Source organism: Leptosomus discolor, chromosome 3 (genome assembly GCF_034619465.1).
Source record: "Leptosomus discolor isolate bLepDis1 chromosome 3, bLepDis1.hap2, whole genome shotgun sequence".
Classification (NCBI taxonomy): domain Eukaryota; kingdom Metazoa; phylum Chordata; class Aves; order Leptosomiformes; family Leptosomidae; genus Leptosomus; species Leptosomus discolor.
The window spans coordinates 36,334,244-36,354,748 of NC_141393.1; positions in this window are offsets into that span (position 1 = coordinate 36,334,244).

Sequence of the window (20,505 nt, forward strand, 5' to 3'; positions counted from 1 at the left end):
AACCCATAGAGAAAAGACAGCAAACACAGCGAAAGAGCCAGCACTTCTGACCCTATTCAATTTCTTAAAATTGATATTCCACGTGAGTTTTATGGGGACATTTGTATTTCTACTCATTAAATAAATCTTAGTGAAAATAGGAGGCTGTGATAATTGTCCATTCAAACTTTCCACTACAATTTTCATTTCCCTAATTTGTACCTTCATGTAGGTCCATATACAGTGAGAAATAAAGGTACTATTTCACAGCTCCTGGGTACATTGAATTTCAGTTTTTACAGAAGTAAGTACTGTTTTCCTTGCCTGTGTATTTTCCTCTTGTTGTGTGAAACATAGCAAATCAAGAGCAACTTTGACATCATCAGAGGGCTTGCACACAGATCTAGGTTAGATTTTTCATTCATACTAAATGGCTTTCATGATGAGCCTGAAGTGGTTGTTGAGTTAGGTCTTCATTTATGAGTATATTTTGGTCAATACAGAAACCACTGGTGAAGTTGCTGTGAATGCTTTTGTCTGTGTATTTTGTGGTGTGTTTTGATACTTGATTTTGATGTGAAAGGATATTCTTCTTTAAAAATCCTTGTTTCTCTGCCCCTTTCATGACCTCCAAAGAAAGTCAAAAGCCCTCTTCTTCTATGCTGGTGTTTTCTTCTACCACAAAACACAAATATTCTTTCCTGGAATGTTTCTTTCTAAGTAGCTGAGAGGGCGAAACTTCTTTCTTTTCTAATAGCTTGTTTTATGGAGAATACTTAGAGGAAGGTACATGTCTTCTTACCATTTGATTTTCATTCCTGAAGCAAAGATTTTAGCCTCTTTATCTACTTCACTGCATTTTCAGACGAGTGGTTCATTCTTTGTCTAAGAATGACCTTAACTTTTGCTTTTTCAAGTGAAGTCAGCTTGTATTTCAGGACTGAGGCTGAATAATAGATTAAATCCTTCATGATGTATGTACATCTTTTGTAATACATATTGGAATTTGTGTTTATGTATTGTATGCATTATTCTCCAACTTTTTGATAACTTACTGAAATATATGGTAGTTTTTAAAGGGAAAAGCAAAACTTTTTTATTAAACTGAGAAATGATGTAGTCTTTCTATAGACATAATATCTATCAAAACATAAATTGAGCAGAATTACACTTTACAATTAATTTTTGGAGTAATTTTCAAGCACAAAGTGCTTGTCTTATTCTACTGCCTTTGAAATTATCACTGAAACTCTCACACACGTGGTTAGTACAGGAAACTTATGAAAACTATATATTTATGGTTTATGTTTTAATACAGGAGCCTTTCATAAAAACTCTCTATATTTATTAAGTGTATAAGGAGAAACTCATGACAAAAAGAGTTCTTAACATTTTCCAAAATGCTACATATAATTTTTATAACTCTGGAAAACATTCTATTTTAGAAACTCCTGAGGGACAAGTATTGCAATGGTCTTAATTTAGTTTTATAACACCTGCCCTTTGAACAGTTATGAAGTAAACCAGATGTTGTCCCCTAGCTTATCAGTATGAAACAGAATTCTAAGAAACCGTATATCTTTTCACATTCTTGTAGGCACCATGATTTTCAAACATCTTAAAAGAAATTGCATACATCATTTTGACATTCTAGTTTACTGAAACTTTTCAAATAGTACCAAAACATCTTTTGTGAGCACACAGTTCTCATTTTGTACAGAACGATGAGTCATTTTAGCCTACTGCAATTGTAAACAAGAAGAAATTGTTCTAAGAGCACTCATGCCTTCCTGCTACTGTTCATTTTAACATTTATGTAGGACAGGGTGGAGCAGACACAGAATTTTCACTCTCCAATCTTTCCAATTGCTGGACTTCTATCCTATTTCACATGTTTTTAATTCAAAATTTACACCTGTAAGACAAACTGAATTTAACAAAAATGTTATCCAAACATTTTTTGTTCAAGATATTTTGTTCATGTTGTGTCTTTCTTTTATTTAAAGAAATCAAGACTGACCTTAGGAAGGAAAGTATACCTGAGTCTGCACTAGCTGATTTAAGTAATAATTAATACAGCTTTATTTCTATGCTGGCAATATCTCAATAATTTGCCTTTGATGTTTTTATTTGGTAACAAGAAAAAAAGAACTTAAAGGCTAGATTCAGTAAAATTTAACACCATTAACACTTAGGTTTTTAGGCACTTTACCCCTGTATTAGAGTTCAGAATCCAGCTTTTATTATTACACTCCCTCAATGATGGGTTTGAAGTGAAAGATTTGTAAAGGTCAACTTCTAAGAAGCAATCTAGGCTGATAGCTAAACTGAGGTGGGGAGCAACTTCAAATCCCATTCCTCAGACCATTTCCTCTAGTCTGCACAGGATCTGCAGCACTAAATTACCCCCTGGAGGTAGTGGCTGATGTCCTTTTTTTCCCCCAAAGCACAAGTTAGGCTTATTCTTTCTTTTGTGATTAGAGAGTGGTAGCTGGAACATACTCTGAAATTAATTTTCAGCTTTTCTGGAAGGTATTCACACCCACATCCAACAGAATTTCCCGATCAGTAGGCTAGACATTTGTGCCTGGGATCTTGCTGTCTTTTCTGAAGAAGCTGTGCAAAAAATTATCTGTTAGTCAGGGCCACCCAGGTGAGAGATAGATGATCACTGAATTCCTGATTCAAAGCATGCTTTCTGTTGTAACTTGAAAGAGAATACAGAAACAGACAAGACTGAGAGTATCACTTATTGCAATTTATTCCTATTTGGATACCCAGCATTGGTCACACAACACATTGCCATTTTGAAGGAACATAAACATCACCATTTTTTCCTATGAAAATTCAGAATAAAATTATGAGGAAGAGTTCCTCCAGAAATTTAGGACAAGAGCAGTCTTTGCTTATGCTTGACTGGATTCAGTGTGTTAGGTTGTAAGATTTTCTGTGATGCAGATACCATCCCGGCAGGAGAGGCAGAGCCATAATAGGCCAAAGGCATATGGCGTGTGAAGGCGTATTTTTCTTACTCCTCTCTAAAGAATCTTCTAAAAAAATATCATCATTCCAATTGACATTGTCTTTCTCAGAAAACCTCTTTTGGAGGATGAGAGAAGTGTTGTCCAAGAAAAAGTCCTGCTGCAAAGTCAGTGCTTGCTGTCAGGAGCCAGAGGCATTGTGATGATTCAGTCTCTGCTAAGATGCAGTGTGATGGAGGGGACAGTCTCTTTTAGGTGATCTGTGGACATTTCTTGCTAGAGCCTCCTCCTGGAAGTTCCACAGACATGGATCTACTCCTGTTCCCTGGCTTCAGGGAAGGCTGGATTTTCACTGCTGTTACTAAGAACAAATTTTGGGCTTGTGACTGTAGCTGTGGTTACTTAGTGAGTATAAATAAATAATGGAATAAATGTTAGATTATTTCATTTACAGCTGAAAGCACCCAACTTCATATTCAAATGGCCCTGTTGTGTGAGGAAGCTGGTTTAGTTCTTTTTTCAAAATACGTTTGTTTTGACATTTCCCACTGTAATAACGAAATGCACAAAGAGATCTTTTCAAGTATTTTGCTTTACAATATATTAGATATTTGATAAGTTTTTTTTTTTTTTCTTAAGGAATATAGACTAAATCTTACCAATTGGAAAAGTCATGAATGTAGAAAACATTACTCATTTTAGTAAGGAAGAAGACTGTTAATGAGCCAAATCTTACTAAATGTGAAGATCCAAGTAGTTAACTGGTTTTTTAAATTATTTTTATGATTACTTCTGGACAATAAGCAGCAATACTAAAAAAGTCCAACTCTGTTAGAAATTGACATTTTTTATAGTATCATGTGAGCTGGAAAAGACTTCCGGAGGTCATCTAGTTCAGTCTCCTGCTCAAAGCCTCTCTAGTGTCCTTGGCTTTTCCTCTCTTATTGCTTGTGTTATGAGAAGTGGTGGATGTTCTTGTATGCAAAGTGTTATACGTGAGCCACAGTTCAGACACCACTAGCTTGGTAATAAGAGCATGTTTTTTCTTTAATTAGTCTTTGCTTCTCTAGTTTCTATGGTCCTTTGAAGCTCTGGTGAGTAACCTGATGCATACCTGTGATCTTGACCAAAGTAATGCAGCAAATAACCAGTTGAGCTGCATATAAAATTCAAAAAGCTGACTCTAAATCCTTTGCTCAAACCCTACTCTCTCTGGACTGCTTTGAAATACTTATCTGAGAAGATCCTTATGGAATTGTGTCTGAGACTTATGCTGAGGCATCAAATAGGAAAAACTGTGTATGTCATGGAAATAATTGCTGCATGATGATGCTGCACCATATGCAGCAACATGTTCAGCTCTGTACTTATCCATAGCATTCATAAAACATGAAGAAGAGATATTTTCTATTGTTGTCCTGCTGTTGTTGGTGACCTGGAAAAGATGAAGTCAAAGAAAAAATAGATGATCACATTTAGATACTGTTTTTTTAATTTTGTTCCCAATAAAGGCCCCACAGTATTAATAAATGTTAATCTGAGCAAAGTTTTACATTGGCAGATGGTCAAAATGGAGGATTAACACTGCTCATTCAACAGGTCTTAGTTAGAATTAGTTTTATCATGTAGTAATTGGATAAAACATAATTTTCTGATAGACTGCGGAAGGTTAAATTTTAGCACTTTTATTATATAAAAAAATAGTTTCCTGCATGGCTGCACTTAATGGTTTGTTAGCCAATGGTTAGTTCAGCAATTTTATTGCTGGTTGCAATGCTTGGTTACAAAGCGTCTCCTAAAGAAAGCACATTCAGATTTTTTTTTTCTGTTGACAGTGCAGAATATGAGAGATGAGGTGTGGGCATGGATTAAAGGAGCAACAGCTTTCTGTGAAGACTTTCAGTGGGGTTGTGGGACCTGCAGCTTACACGGTTCTGTTCCAGCTCCTGTGTTGTACTGGAAGAGCTGGCATCCAGTGAGGGTTATTTACTCCTCAGGAATAATGCATACTGTCACATGGCAGGGTACTGTATTTTAAGTGCTGTCCTTACTGACTGTTTTGTGAGAGGATATTTCATAGAAACAACGAAGCTAAGATTCTAATGTACAAGTTACTATTTTAATGTAATCTTTATGCAGCACAAAATTTTATAATACTTATAAATAGGGATGACAATACAAGCAGGGTTAAAGCAAAGGCAAGCAAAGCAAGCAAAGGTTGGATTAAATGTGTTCCTCACCTGACTGCAACAGTCAGGTGAGGACAGTAGCAGGATTCAGGATAAAAGAGGGCCTTGCAAGTCTTGATTGCTGCCTCTTTTTGATGTGAATGGCATCCCAGTAAAGCTAAAAAGCAGTATGATGCTATTCCAGTTAGGAGGAGAAACTTAATGGTGCAGTCAATACTGTTAAAAGAAGGTTGAAATACACGAAGAACTTTTGTTTCCCTCACTCAAACAGTAATAGGTAAGAGGAAGACATGAGTAAGAGTTGCCCAAAGCTCTGTAACCTTTTCAATCGTCCTGAGCCACAAAAATCTCTTTACATCTTTTTTTCTTGGCACCTTACTAGGTGCTTGTTCCTGGGCTGCCTTGCTGTTTCTGCTTTCAAGGCGGTCTGCTTTGCTTTGCTAGATGTTGAAGCCTTCACAGTATAGTTACCATCTGTTTAAATGTAGTTATGTTTAAATTGGAGGCTTTACTTCTTTCGGCTGTCTGGTTCCTTCCATAAAGGGATTTTGCTTTCTCTAGGCTTATTTCAAAGGATGTGTGCTGAACATAATCCCATCACCAGTTTCAGTTAAGTTTCCCTGTTCACAATGATATGAAAGAGAGGAGCTGGTGAAGAGTTGAGTTTTGAATAGCTTCAAAAAGGTGAGTGGAAATAGTTTTTGTTTGTTTGCATTACAGTGATAATGCAGCTAGTCTTTGATGGAGTAGGAAGAGGAAGTCAGTCTGCTTGTATAAGTAAATGTGTACCAAGTTCAGTAGAACACATAGGATGTTCAGCTGGATCCTGTTAAAAGCCATCCCCAAACAGGCTTCCTTCATCATGTGAACTAGTGGAGATAGAGAAAGATGCAAGCAGTCCCTTTCCTTTATGAATATATGCATCCTACTAATCTTTACCAGGAAAGATCATTTTTTCTATTAGAACGTTTTCCCAAAATATCTTTTCAAGGTATTTTCCCCTTAGAATAACATGTTCTTGCTTTTTTTTTTTTTTTTTTTTTTTTAATCCAAACTGGGGAAGTGGGCAAAAACATTCACTGTCAGGATTGTTTGCAAAATAGATCCTGATACTAAATGTGTGGGTTTTAACTATTCTGTTTCCTTTGAGGAGATTCTCAGGTGAGATATTGACCTGAAGAAAATTGTGAGGACTCTACTTTATACAGAGAGCATGGTGAGCCCTTCACATTTCCACACTTCATGTTTTTAGTCTTTCATCTTTAGCCAAAATCTGAAAGTTCTACTCACATCTCTCTTAAAAATCCTGGGAGGAGAGGTGGGCACAATTCCAGCATCCCTTCTAATCATACCTCAATGTAATCTCTAGTCACATCAAAGCAGTTGGAGGATGATGACAGAAAAAAAAAAAAAAAAAAAAAGAGTCAGCTAAAGTTCAGTCTCTGAATAGGCTGTGTTTGCCTTTAGATTTGTGTGTGAGGAGTAAGGGGGTGATGGTGTCAAATACTCACATAGAAAAGTTATCTTTTCCTGAAATTAAGTCCATATATGTCTGGATAATGAACTTTTCAATAAATATTTTCCTTCATTAATGTGAGGGGAAACAGTTTATGTAGGAATTCGAACTAGTGATTTTTATCATTTAAATACCAGATACCTGAGTTTCAGTTCTAGAAGCAACGTCTGACTTGCTATGTGGCAGTTTTGGACAAATTTGCAGTTGAGAAATCACTTGAATTGCATCTCTAGAACTTTCCTGCTTCTGTATGGAGGCAAGTATAGACTGAATATATTTAATCAATTTGCAGAGCTAGAGAGCAAATGATGCTGAAGTCGCTTGCACTAACATTTTGAAAAACAGTCAAAAACCATTTACTGCTTTCAGTTAGGGCAGGTAGGAGAGTACATTATCCCTTGCATTAAGGCACTAAGCATTAATAGAAGACCCTTTCAAGCAACAGCCAATGAATCCTGGGACCATAAGAATATAGACTTCTCCTCACATCTGTTCTATTCACTTTAACTCCTGGTGAATTATTTACACAATTTCTGCTGGTTTTTGCAGCAGACTTGTTAACAAAGTTACCACTTCTCACTCTACAACTCCTGCAAAATATTTTCTGCTGATTGTTTCTCAGGTTTCTGCTGCTTTCTTGGAAGGAACATTCCTATTAAAACATCATCAATGATTGCCTTGTAGATCATACCCCAACAAAGAGCTTTCTAGCTTGGCCTTTTCTCTTGTTAACTTTTTCTTATTACGTCAGATGGTCTTCGTCCACTGAGGTATCCTGACCGATATCACAGTGTTTCTGGACATCTGGTTACTTAAAGCTATGTTATTTATCACAGGAAAGGGCTCAGTTTCAAAATAAAGATATGTGAGGTGTCTTACTGTTGTGTTTTCTTCCCACTGTGATATTTGCCAAATTCCGATTCTCTTGATGATAGTTAAACTTATGAAAACTTTTTGCCGTTTTCTGTGTGCAACTATCAGACAGTGGAAAATATCAGGAAAATTTGAGTAAGAAAAGTTTGGATGCACTAAGAATGACATGTTTTACTCTGTATAAGCCTGTTACTCTAGCAATTTACAGAAAGATACAATTTTCCACTATAGCAATTTAATTGAATTTATTGAAAAAATTGTGTCTGAACACCACCAAATTTTTGTTTCTTTCTTGAACATAGTATCTGTGACTGAGAACAAGCTAATAATTTCCTATTTACCATCCACAGATTTATTTGCGTGTACCCAAGTACCAGCTATGTAGGGATAAACTAGTCTTAATCACAGACATGAGCTGGACACAGTATGTTTGTTTTCCTCCCTAATTGCTTCTTATGGCAATACTTTTCTTCTAATTGTTGACTTTGTAACTTGGTTTCCCTAAAAGTGCAGTAATGATCTGTTTATGTCAAGTAACATAGCTGTGATGGATTAAGACTAAATATAATTTAAGTTTAACTTCGAGCAAATCAAATAGACTTGTACCTTGTCTAATACATTCAATAATTTATAGACCTCATTGTAGCTCAGTCTATGGGTCCCTTTGTCCTTCCTCATCACACCTGTATACAAATCACATTTGACATTGAACTTGCTGATGCACAAGTGCATACAAATGTGAGGTGGCTTCAAGTACAGTGTAAGCTCTTCACAGTACGAGTAAAGCTGTGTGAGGAAGCAGGTAGTGAAAAGCAACCACTCATTTTCAGTGCATAGATTTTTACTTATGAAGAAAAAGAAAAGACCAAAAGGCAGCAAATGACCCATGATATGCAAAGACTTTTACATAGAGAGAAATGTAAAAGATTAATGTTTAAAAACAGATTAATAAGGAGTGTTGTGAAAACCTGAAATGAGAAATACAGAATAAACCCATTGAGCTCTCCCAATTATGATTTTTAAAAGCAGAACAAACCTGCATTCAGTTAAACTAAAATTACTTTATTAGAAAATGAGATAGTAAATGCATATGTAGCATCTGAAACTTATTGCCAGGGTTTGTCATGGGCAGTGAGAGATTAATAGGATAGCTAGAAAACTAACAAGAATATGGACTTCAACAGAAAATAAAGAAAAACAGAAGGAAAAAAGTACTGGTGGTTGCAAAGCTATTTAATGTTGAGATCTGGAAGGAAGTTCATTTTTGGCCATACTAAATACTTGCTGTTTATTTTATTATAATGTTTAGTGAATTTTACTAGAAATTGTAGGGGTTCATCCATTCCTAGCCATTGTTAGAGAGAAGCCACTGCTCTCACATGTTAGGTTGAAGGAGTCAGGGGACGGGGTCCAAAATGGTACCGCTCATGCCATTGCATCCAACTGGGGAATAAACCAGGCCACCAAGAGCAGCGACAAATGTTTCTTAGCTACCTCCTAAGATGAGAACCAGAAGGCCAATGACCTCAAGGGTGTGTATGGCTATGGTGGATCCTCTTGCACTCCTGTAGGGAAACCTGCATGCTTGATTACCTGTCTGAAATGTCTGAAATGGCTGTACACCAATGCACACAGCATGGGGAATAAACAGGAAGAACTAGAGATCTGTGTGCAGTCACAAGGCTGTGATCTTATTGCAACTACGGGGACATGGTGGGATAGCTCATATGACTGGAATGCTGTCATGGGTGGCTACCTACTTTTTAGGAACGACAGGCCAGCAAGGCAAGGTGCTGGAGGTGCTCTTCATGTGAGAGAGCACCTGGAATGTATCGAGCTCTGCCCAGGGGGCGATGAAGAACGAGTCGAGAGCTTATGGGTAAGAATTAAGGGGCAGGCTAATACAGGTGACACTATTGTGGGTGTTTACTACAGGCCACCTGGTCAGGAAGAGGAAGTCGATGAGGCCTTCTACAGACAGCTGAAAGTAGCCTCATATTCATAGGCCCTGGTTCTCATGGGAGACTTCAACCACCCTGATATTTGCTGGAAAGGCAACACAGCCAAGCACCCACAGTCCAGGAGGTTCCTCTGGAGCATTGATGATAACTTTTTGACACAGGTGGTGGAGGAGCCAATGAGGAGAGATGTGCAGCTGGACCTTGTACTAACAAAGGCTGGAGGCAGCCTTGGCTGCAGTGACTATGAGACAATGGAGTTCAGGATCCTGTATGGAAGAAGCAGGGCAATAAGTTCTTTGCTTCGGTCTTTACTGATAAGGCTGGCCTTCAGGAATCCCAGACCCTGGAGGTAAGAGAGAAAGTCTGGAGACAGGAAGACTCCCTTGGTTGAGGAGGATCAGGTTAGAGATCATTAGGCAAACCCACAAATCCATGGGGCCCAATGGGATGCATCCGTGAGTGCTGAGAGAGCTGGCAGATGTTGTTGCTAAGCCACTCTCCATCATCTTTCACAGGTTATGGAGAACAGGAGAGGTGCCTGAGTTCTGGAGGAAACCCAATGCCACTCCAATCTTCAAAAAGGGCAAGAAGAAGAACATAGGAAACTACAGGCCAGTCAGCCTCACCTCCATCCCTGAAAAGGTGATGGAACAGCTCATTCTGGTTGTCATCTCTAACGATGTGGAGGAAAAGAAGGTTATCAGCAGTGGTCCGCATGGATTCACCAAGGGGAAATCATGCTTGACCAATCTGATAGCCTTCTATGATGGCATGACTGGCTGCGTAGATGAGGAGAGAGCAGTGAATGTCGTCTACCTTGACTTTAGCAAGACTTTTGACACTGTCTCGCATCACATCCTCATAGGAAAGCTTAGGGAGTGTGGGTTCGATGAATGGACAGTGAGGTAGATTGAGAACTGGTTGAAGGACAGAGCTCAGAGGGTTGTAATCAGCAGTGCAGAGTCCAGTTGGAGGCCTGTAGCTAGCAGTGTTCCTCAGGGGTCAGTACTAGGTCCAGTCTTGTTCAACATATTCAGCAATGACCTGGATGAAGGGACAGAGTGCACCCTCAGCAAGTTTGCTGATGATACAAAACTGGGAGGAGTGGCTGATACATCAGAAGGCTGTGTTGCCATTCAGCGAGACCTGGACAGGCTGGAGAGCTGGGCAGAGATGAACCAAATGAAGTTCCACAAAGGCAAGTGTGGGGTCCTGCACCTAGGCAGCAATAAACCCATGCACCAGTACAGCAGCTCTGCAGAGAAGGACCTGTGAGTCCTGGTGGACAGGAAGTTAACCATGAACCAGTAAAGTGCCCTTGTGCCAAGAAGGCCAATGGTATCTTGGGGTGCATTAAGAAGAGTGTGGCCAGCAGGTCAAGCAAGGTTATTCTCCCCCTCTACTCTGTCTGCCCTGGTGAGGCCACATCTGGTGTGCTGTGTCCAGTTCTGAGCTCTTCAGTTCAAGAGAGACAAGGAACTACTGGAGAGAGTCCAGCACAGGGCTACAAAGACGATTAGGGGTCTGAAGCATCTCTCTTATGAGGAAAGGCTGAGAGACCTGAGTCTGCTTAGCTGGGAGAAGAGAAGATTGAGAGAGGATTTTATCAATGCTTATAAATATCTAAAGGGTAGATGTCAAGAAGATGGGGCCAGACTCTTTTCAGTGGTGCCCAGTGATGGGACAAGGGGCAACGGACACAAACTGGAGCACAGGAAGTTCCACTTGAACATGAGGAGGAACTTCTTTACTCTGAGAGTGACAGAGCACTGGAACAGGCTGTCCAGGGAGGTGGTAGAGTCTCCTACTCTAGAGGTATTCAAAACCTGCCTGGCCGCGATCCTATGCAACCTGCTGTAGGTGAACCTGCTTTAGCAGGGGTCTTGGAGTAGATGGTCTCCAGAGGTCCAGTCTCTGATTCTGTGATTATTTGACACTATATGGCATTTCATATATCGATACATTTGTGCATTGTGCTAAATTGTCTACATATCTTCAGGAATTGTGTTACAGGATGGCTTCAAATTGTCTTCACAATTTATTTATGCTTTCAATTTTAAGCTTACGAAGGTGGTATAACCTGTAGAGAAGGTTTGTGAGAGGAAGTTTCTCTTCTGTTTATTTCAATTTCAAAACATTTCAGCAAGCTTGGATTACTCTGAAGTGGTATGGATTGAATGTGGAGCAAACCCGTGATAACAGGTAGCTTACAGTGGATATCATAATGGCTGCAAGTATATGAATCAAATCCAAACAAACAATCAGATTTGACTCCTACTTGAACTATTGGTCAAACTATTTGATTTAGGTCCATAACAGTGAATTGCCATGGCATTCTTTTAAGCAAACATTAGTCCAATTGCTATTCACGGCTATAATGTACGTTTAGTGTTCTAAGTGTTCAGGGCTTGGCAGCTTCACTTGAAAAAGGTATTTGTGAAATAACAAGGCAATTCAGTACTTTCCTTTAGCAAATAGCTTTTCCATGTAATTGACCACAAGGAAATCAAGGTCTTCTGGAGCATTGCCTTATGGAAACATTCCTTTACATTTCAAGGGTACAGAGTAGACAAAGGATAGACTCTGAACCTACATCTTCCATTGCACTGGTTAGAAAAGCATATTGGGAAACTGTATCCCAGTTTTACATGTCATTTTTTAATAAGGCTTAAATATTTACACTTGGTCACATATGTGTAGACAATGTAAACAAAGTTGGACATGGCCAGTTTTATCTTATTTTGTATAGTCTGAGTAACTTAAACTAAAATCCTTATGTTTTGTCAGTGAACGTTAACCAATACTGGAATTGCTGGTATTCATCCTGGCATGTGCAAGGAAAGTCTATTTCAGACTGAAAAATAACTTTCTGAACTAAAAAATTAAAAATAATAGCTATTTTTTGGCAAATTCTGCAGTTTGTGTTAGGAAAGCGCAAACTTACAGGGTCGGCTGTTATAACACTTCTTAAATGTTATGGAAGTTGTAAACTTCTTGTGCATACATCTGTATTTCTGGTTTGGTCAAGTCCCTATGCTTGATTTGTCCTGAAAATTACAGATTAATTCTTAGGATATTGGAATATTCCATTATAGGAACCCCATTCCTCAACTATAGAAAACATTTCTAAATTATGAGGAAGCATAATATTGGCATTTTTTGTTTTGTGTTATAAAATTTGTGTAGTTACTGATGGTGTTTCTTATTTGAAAGGTAGTAAGATCACTTGATTGTAACACTCGTCCTTGTGCAACTTTGGAATCCATTGATCAAATTTGATCAAAATAGCTGAAAAACAAAGGTCTCTGGTTTTAAAAGCACTTCAAAACAGTGAAGTTCCTACAACTTTGTAAAGATATGATGATAGTAAGGTGTACCTTATGCCTGTCTGGGAAGACCAGGAAGGAGTGCAGTAACTGCAGAACCTTGAAGTAACAAATAGTGATAGGAAATCACTGTGTCATCGCATGAATCTGTTTGAAAGTGCTATTGTGGAGTATTATTCTCTGATCTCTCATGTTGAAACAAACGACTAGAGGATCTTGTGGTATAGTAGCATTAAGGGTTTAGAACATATCCAAACAAAGTTAGAGAAAAAGTTCCGTCTTTTACCCATTTTCCCTTTCTTTACTGGAGTTTTTATATCTTCTAATGTTTCCATTCTCCAAATATTTGTAGTAAAAATGTGGAAAAAGTTGGAATCAGCATTCATAGGTCACATAAACAAATGTTTTGCTATAACCTAACATAATAACTGTGCCACTGTACATATTGGATTTTAGTACCTTTTCTTCCAGCTATTATAAGAAAATGTTAAAAATAATTAAGTCACACAAAATAAAGTAATATACAGAGCAAGGACATTTGGTTTCAAATAAATAATTTGTAGAATTCTATTTCTACATTATTTAAGAAAGCTCAGGATTTTCATAGAGGCTTTAAATAGGAACTTTCTCACAGCATGTGATATATATTGAACACAGCAAGATTTAGAATGACATTACGTCCCTCAGTATCATTGGCTTGCCTTTTGAATTTGTGGCATGCCCTTTATATTGCATCTGTGTTCTGAATCTAATGGTCATCAAATCATTCAGTGTATGATTGAGAAAACATAATTGTTTTCGAGAGCAGTACTCTTCAATGATTCCTACTTTGTTATTCTTTTTTTTTGTAAGGCAAGTGCAGAAATATATGATTTCCCATGAAAGTTCTTCATATGGAGCAAGAATAAAGTACGAAATGTCATTCCTAAGTCAAGTGTTGAAGAGATAATTCTTCTTTGTATTCAATTTGTATGGCTAGAAAAGTCTTCACAGATAATATGAAACTGAGAGTACTGGCGATATACTCTTCAGCAAAAGGAATGGATAAAATCTTGGAATTCTAACTTAGCTGGGTATCCACAGAATCAAGGGTCTGGTTTAATTAAAAAAATATTGTATCTCAGTCCTATCAAAACTGGTTGGCCTTGGGGTTTATTCCATAAGAAACTGAATGAACATCAGTGTTCTGAGCCAGAAGACAAATATAATATTTTCTTCTTAATAGCAGGTTATAGAGGGCCATATCATTCTTAAGGAAATCATTAGTACTTCATCCACAGTTTCCTATCATCCACTAACAACATAGAGTAATAAAAACTTCGGAAATAAATGACCAAAGAGAGAGTCATATGAGATTATGATGATTTTTCACACTGTAAAGAGAGAGAATTCAACATCTTCTTCATACAGCCTCACAAAGTAATTTCCAGTATTCTCAGGCTTGTAACAAGGAGAGTTGAAAATCCAGACTAGACAGATAGTTGTTACTTTGGCTGTAGATACTATCTGGTCACTTAGAAGATATACCAAATAGACAACCTCGTAAAAGAGGCATAATGTCAAGCCTGCTATTCACTCAAAACATAAATGATGGATGAAAAATAATGGAGACTCATATCACAATTTGTAATTTTCTTTATATAACAACATTTGATTTCTTTTAGCAACATAAATATATTATTTTAATATCAACTCATATGAACTGCAGTCTGAGGTAAACCTTGAAATTAAAGAAACACAGCAAGAGGACTGAAACTAAGAATGTAGGTAATAAAGTATTTATGAATATGTAGTAGATTTTCAAAGCCCTCACTCAGTTGAGAGAGGAAGAAATAAGAAAAGATTTCTGAGGAAGAGGTCAATAAATCTTCTTCACTCTGACTGCCTGTAAAAATTCAAGATTCTTTTGAAGGTTTGACACTGTTTTTGAATGTGAACTCACTTGCATGTCCCAAAATTGCTTTTTGTAGATGGAAATTGTTTTAAGTAATCCTGTAGTTTTCACAGTTTGTATATGCTTTTGAGGTTCACTTGGACTCAAAAGACCTCAGAGTTTGGTGAACTGTATGCCATTGTTGGCCATTCCACTTCAGCAAAGGAAAGTGAAATATTAGTTTAAGAGGATGCTTTGGACAATAATCTTCATAAGTGCAAAAGAGCTCTTTGATGTCAGATTTTAAGATGTATCAGAGTTGCAAGTTTATAATGCAAGTTTCTGGATTTTAAGGTTTTAAAATGAATAGTAGAATTGGAGAATAGAAAAACATTATCTGTTTACTACTCTATGTTTGTCATTGTGGGAATATGATTAACTTCTGAGTTACTATGAATTTAATTCCTATAATAACTAAATGCTGATATTCCAGAGCTGTTAGACTTCAAAATTAAATTGTGTCCTTTCTTGTTGTTAAAACTTTAAATGGACCTTTCCCAAACAAAGCAGCATTTGCTAACTTCTATTTCAGTACTTTTTAGCAAAGATGCACTGAATCAAAAAATCCTGTCCTGACACAAGGAGATGGTGTGAAAGTCTGGAAATTCCTTAATAGACTTCACAGATGTAGTTTAAAAATATAAACTATTTTTTCCTACTAGTCCTGTTTAAATAAATGAAGAAAAAGTTTTAACTCCTGGAAAGCTGAACTTAGGCCTCACCAGATGTAATTAGTATGCTACTATTTCTTAGTTTCTTTCCTCCTTCATATACAATTAGATGATCATACCAACTTATTCCAGTGTTCATATGAACTTGTTGATCTGGACTTCCTAGGACATAGCACTTTCTTATTCATCCTCATGGGTAAACACGTAATGACTGATAAGGCAGCATGCTTGAAGATATGGATTTATGAGGGAAGAATTTTTTTCATGTTAGACAGTTGAAGCAAAACAAACCCTGAGCCAACCTGGACAGTCTTCAAGCCCAACCAATATAGTCACATATTAGCTTCAAAATGACTATCAAGAAAGTGGTTCTGTGGCTTGGACAACATATTTTAATGCTGCAAGGAAGCTTTGAGTGTGAAAGTGAGTCTATAGCTTTCACTCTATATGCATAGCTGCTGGGCATCTGCCCAGCCATTTAATTCATGAAGTGGCCTTCCCTGTGCTTCAGGTGAGGAGCTCTGATGCTTGCTTGGCACAGGATGTGTGCAGTCCCAGCCAAAAAATTCCAGTTGTCTGACAGTTGATTTTTTTTGCCTTTGAATAGCAATTGAAACACATCTCCTGTTAAACAACCTTCTGTTCATTCCTCTTACCGCAGTGATGTGTTATTGAATAAACTAAACTGATGACATCACTTGATGAGTTAAAGGTACTCAGCACCAAACCATTCAGGAAATACTTGGACTATTGCAGAATCAGGCCCCTAATTACAAACTTATGTGCAGTGTTCTGGTTCTTTTCTGCTACTGATCTCCCATTTCAGTGGCACATTTTTTTTTCTCAGTAATCCACCTCTGTGACTCTAAATATGCTCCAAGGATGAATAAGGCTCCTGCAGAATGTGGGCCAAGGTTCCGTAGTTGAATTTTAGGCACAACTTATATTATGAAGGTGTGACAGAAGCAATGTCTGTCTTGTAAAATGCTATTGTTGTCTCTATTAATTAGGATCAACATATTAAAAACTCATTTTTATGCTATCCTGCAGAGTAGTGGGCCTGAGAGTCTAGAGATCAGCAAGCAGCCTGTTGGTAATTAGTATACAGAAAACAACCACAGAATCACAGAATGCTGGCTCATGGTCATCCTGTTATCCACCAAAACTCTCAAGTCCCTCTCTGCAGAGTTACTTTCAAGCAGCTTGACCCCCAACCTGTACTGGTGTATGGGGTTATTCCTCCCCAGGTGCAGGACCCTACTCTTGCCCCTGTTAAACTTCATTTGGTTCCTCTCCACCCACCTCTCCAGCCTGTCCAGATCTCGCTGAATGGCAGCACAGCCTTCTGCTCTATCTGCCACTCCGCCCAGCTTTGTATTGTCAGCAAATTTATTGAGGGTGCACTCTGTCTCTTCATCTAGGTCGTTGATGAATATATTGAATAGGACAGGCCTTAATACTGACCCCTGGGGAACACCACCAGTTACAGGCCTCCAGCTGGACTCAGCACCACTGATCACAACCCTCTGTCCTTCAGCCAGTTCTCAACCCACCTCACTGTACACTTGCCTGTCCCACACTTCCTAAGCTGACCTATGAGGATGTGGGAGACAGTGTCTAAGGCCTTACTAAGGTCAAGGTAGACCACATCCACTGCCCTGCCCTAATCCACTCAGCCAGTCATTTTATCATAGAAAGCTATCAGGTTGGTCAAGCACAATTTCCCCTTAGTGAATCCATGCTGACTACTCCTGATAATCTCCTTTTCCTCCATGTGCTTGGAGATAACAGCCAGAATGAGCTGTTCCATCACCTTCCCAGGAACGGAGGTGAGGCTGACTGGCTGGCAGTTTCCAGGTCCTCCTTCTTGCCCTTCTTGAAGATTGGAGTAACACTGGCTATCCTCCAGTGCTCAGGTACCTCTCCTGTCCTCCATGACCTCTCAAAGATGATGGAGAGCAGCTTTGCAATGGCATCCACCAGCTCCCCCAACACTTGTGGGTGCATCCCATTGGCATCCATGGATTTGTGGGTGTCTAGTTTACCTAAAAGATCCCTAACCCAATCCTCCTTTACCAAGGGGTAGTCTTCCTTTCTTCTGACTTCTTCCCCTACTGCCAGAGGCAGGGATTCCTCAGGGCCATCTTTAGTAGTAAAGAGTGAGGCAAAGGCAGCGTTCAACAACTCCACCTTCATTCAGCAATGGACCCACAGTTTCCCCGGCCTTTCTTTTACTACCAATGTATTTGAAGAAGCCCTTCTTGTTGGTTTTGACATCTTTGGCTAGATTTAATTCCAAGTGGGCCTTAGCTTCTTAGTTGCATCCCTGCATTCTCTGACAGTGCTTTATATTCCTCCCAAGTGACTAGCCCCTTTTTCCACCTGTTGTAAATTTCTTTCTTCCCTTTGATCCCTTTGAGTTTTTCCAGAAGCTCCTTACTTATGTAAGCAGGCCTTCTGCCTCCTTTGCTTGACTTCTGCCTCATACGAATGCATCAATCTGGAGCTTGGAGGAAGTGCTTCTTGAATAGCAACCAGCTCTCTTGGGCCCCTCTGCCTTCTAGAACCCTAGTCCATGGGATTCCTCCAAGTAGGTTTTTGAGGAGGCTGAAGTTGGCTCTAAGTTCAGGGTTGCAATCCTACTTATTGCCCTGCTTCTTCCATGCAGGACCCTGAACTCCACCATCTCATGGTCACTACAGCCAAGGGTGCCCCCAACCTTCATATCTGTCTTCTGTGCTGACATGTTACGTTGATACACGTCTGTACGCAAAGAGCAGAACACAGCTCTTCCTCTGTTTCAGTGTAACACATGTTGCTGGTTTTGGGGAAGGGAACACTTGCAGTTGATGGTGTTGTATATTTTTATCACATTATTGTTTTATTAGGTATTTTTTAGGGATATCTTAAGGCTAGTCATGTTCGAAAATCCAAGGAATTATTGTACAAATGGGAAAGTAAGTGGCAGAAACAAAAACCTGTTTTATGAAGCAGTCATGCTATTTTCATTCCAAAGTTCAAAGGACTGAAACTGTCAAGGAATGAAAATACCGAGAATCTGTGATATATAAAAATCGCTTCCGAGCAGAATGTTTTTTAAGAGAGTTCATCTGGGTTTTTTTAAACGATTGAGCAAGGGACAGCTGTAGACACTTAAGGCAAACACAAAAAAGATCTTTGAAAATAATTAAAAACATTATGTTTTGACAACCTTTTCTTTAGAAAAATAGAAAATATTTCAAAGGAATCTTCTTATTCATGAAGAAGATCCATCCTTTTTTGCTTTGTAGACGTGTCTTGTCAGTTCCTACTACTGAAAGTAAACAGAGTAACTCATAACAGCTTTGCCATCTTCTGTTAGTTTTCCCAGAAAAAAGGTCTGGCTTCTGCCTCTTTATTCTCTGAATTGTTTGTCTGTTGGAGTGAAATGACTTCACTTAGCTATATGGCTTTTCAAATCAAATATTGTGTCCGGTCACCTGGCAAATATTAGGTCAATTATTTTCCAGTGTGCAGTGTCTACTTGATATGCTTCTGTCCACAATATTATAAAGCTAGAAAAATCTTTGACTTTAATTTGGGAATTCTGTATCTAAAAATGTTACCCTGACCACTCACTTTCATTAAAATTGCTTATCATCAGGAGCATAGAATGGCCTGTTTTCATCCATGATGGTTACATTTCACTGGTGAACAATCAGTAGGTATCACTTTGTACTCTTACCTAAGCTTTAGAGTTTTTCGACATGAGCCATTTTAAAAACATAATAGGAATATGGGACAAGATCACACACATACGTGAAGTTAAGCTTCCAGAGTTACCTTTCTGCCCTAACAAATATTCCACCTGTCTTCTATATGAGGCTCTTGCTATTACCCAGCTGCTTACAAGCTACATTTCAAAATGATCTCTTTTTTATTGCCATAGAAGCTTTGCGCTTAAGTGCCAGTAAAATGCCAATTTGTCTGTGATAGGGGCTTCAGGTTTATTCACCTCTATTATAAGCCCGTAGGCTATTCTAAATAAACTTTCAGTTAAAAACATCGAACATGTATTTTTATTTTTGTCTTACAGGCCATTATTGGATAATTATAACTATATTACTATACAGTATGACTATAATGTAAAACCATTAGATCTTGTTCCAGTTGCATGTCTCTATTTTCTCCGACAAGCACACAAAATGTCTTAATTTAATTTTTAGATTTTCTGGTATTTCTTTGTTTTAAAGGGCTAGAGAAAAACAAAACCAGAAATTTTTATTTAACCTATTTGGGACTTTTTACACGTAGACTGGCAAATTAAAGATAATTTCTTTTCTGCAGTCACATGGTAGTTCAAAACAAAACAGAACAAAATGGTGTCATTGTCAAATTTAAATCTTGTGTAAGTCCTGCTAGCCTTTCTGGCTTGGTATTAAATAAATAGTGACAGGGTTTTGCATTTCTGCAGTGTTTTTCATCCCAGAGACCTTAACAAAACTGGAGGAATACACACAGCAAGCTCTTGAATTTGGCAGCTGCCCCTGAGAGCTTTGACAGCAGAGTGTGAGTGCTGTTAAAGGACTAGGATTAGCTCTTGCACCAAATACAGCATCCTTTTACAGACTGAATGCACAAAGAACCTAACACACACAGTATAATTAAAAATGCTGAAAGGCATAAGGTTAAAGGACTAACTTACTGAATATCCTTTGATGTGACTGCCCAGGTTTTATATATTTCATCTTGGACTGTATATAGTGTCAAAGTACGCAGTTTATCTTGTAACTGAGCTAAAATTTTTGATGTCCAAAATACAAATGAACAATATACAATTTTGGAAAAAGCATAGTCAGACTAAGAAGGGATGTTTGAAAAAGAAAGAAACTGGAACACAGAAACCAACAGATTCAGCAAAACTAATGAGAAAGTTCAGCATTTTCCTGAAGTGATCATACTGAAGGTCCAATGACCTCCCAAGCAGCTAGTTGAACTTTGTGTGTGCATATGCATGGTCCAGGCTCACCTAAATGCAGATCTGGGCTTAAATTTTACATTATTAATCTTACCTGGTTTCCTCACATGTGAAAATGG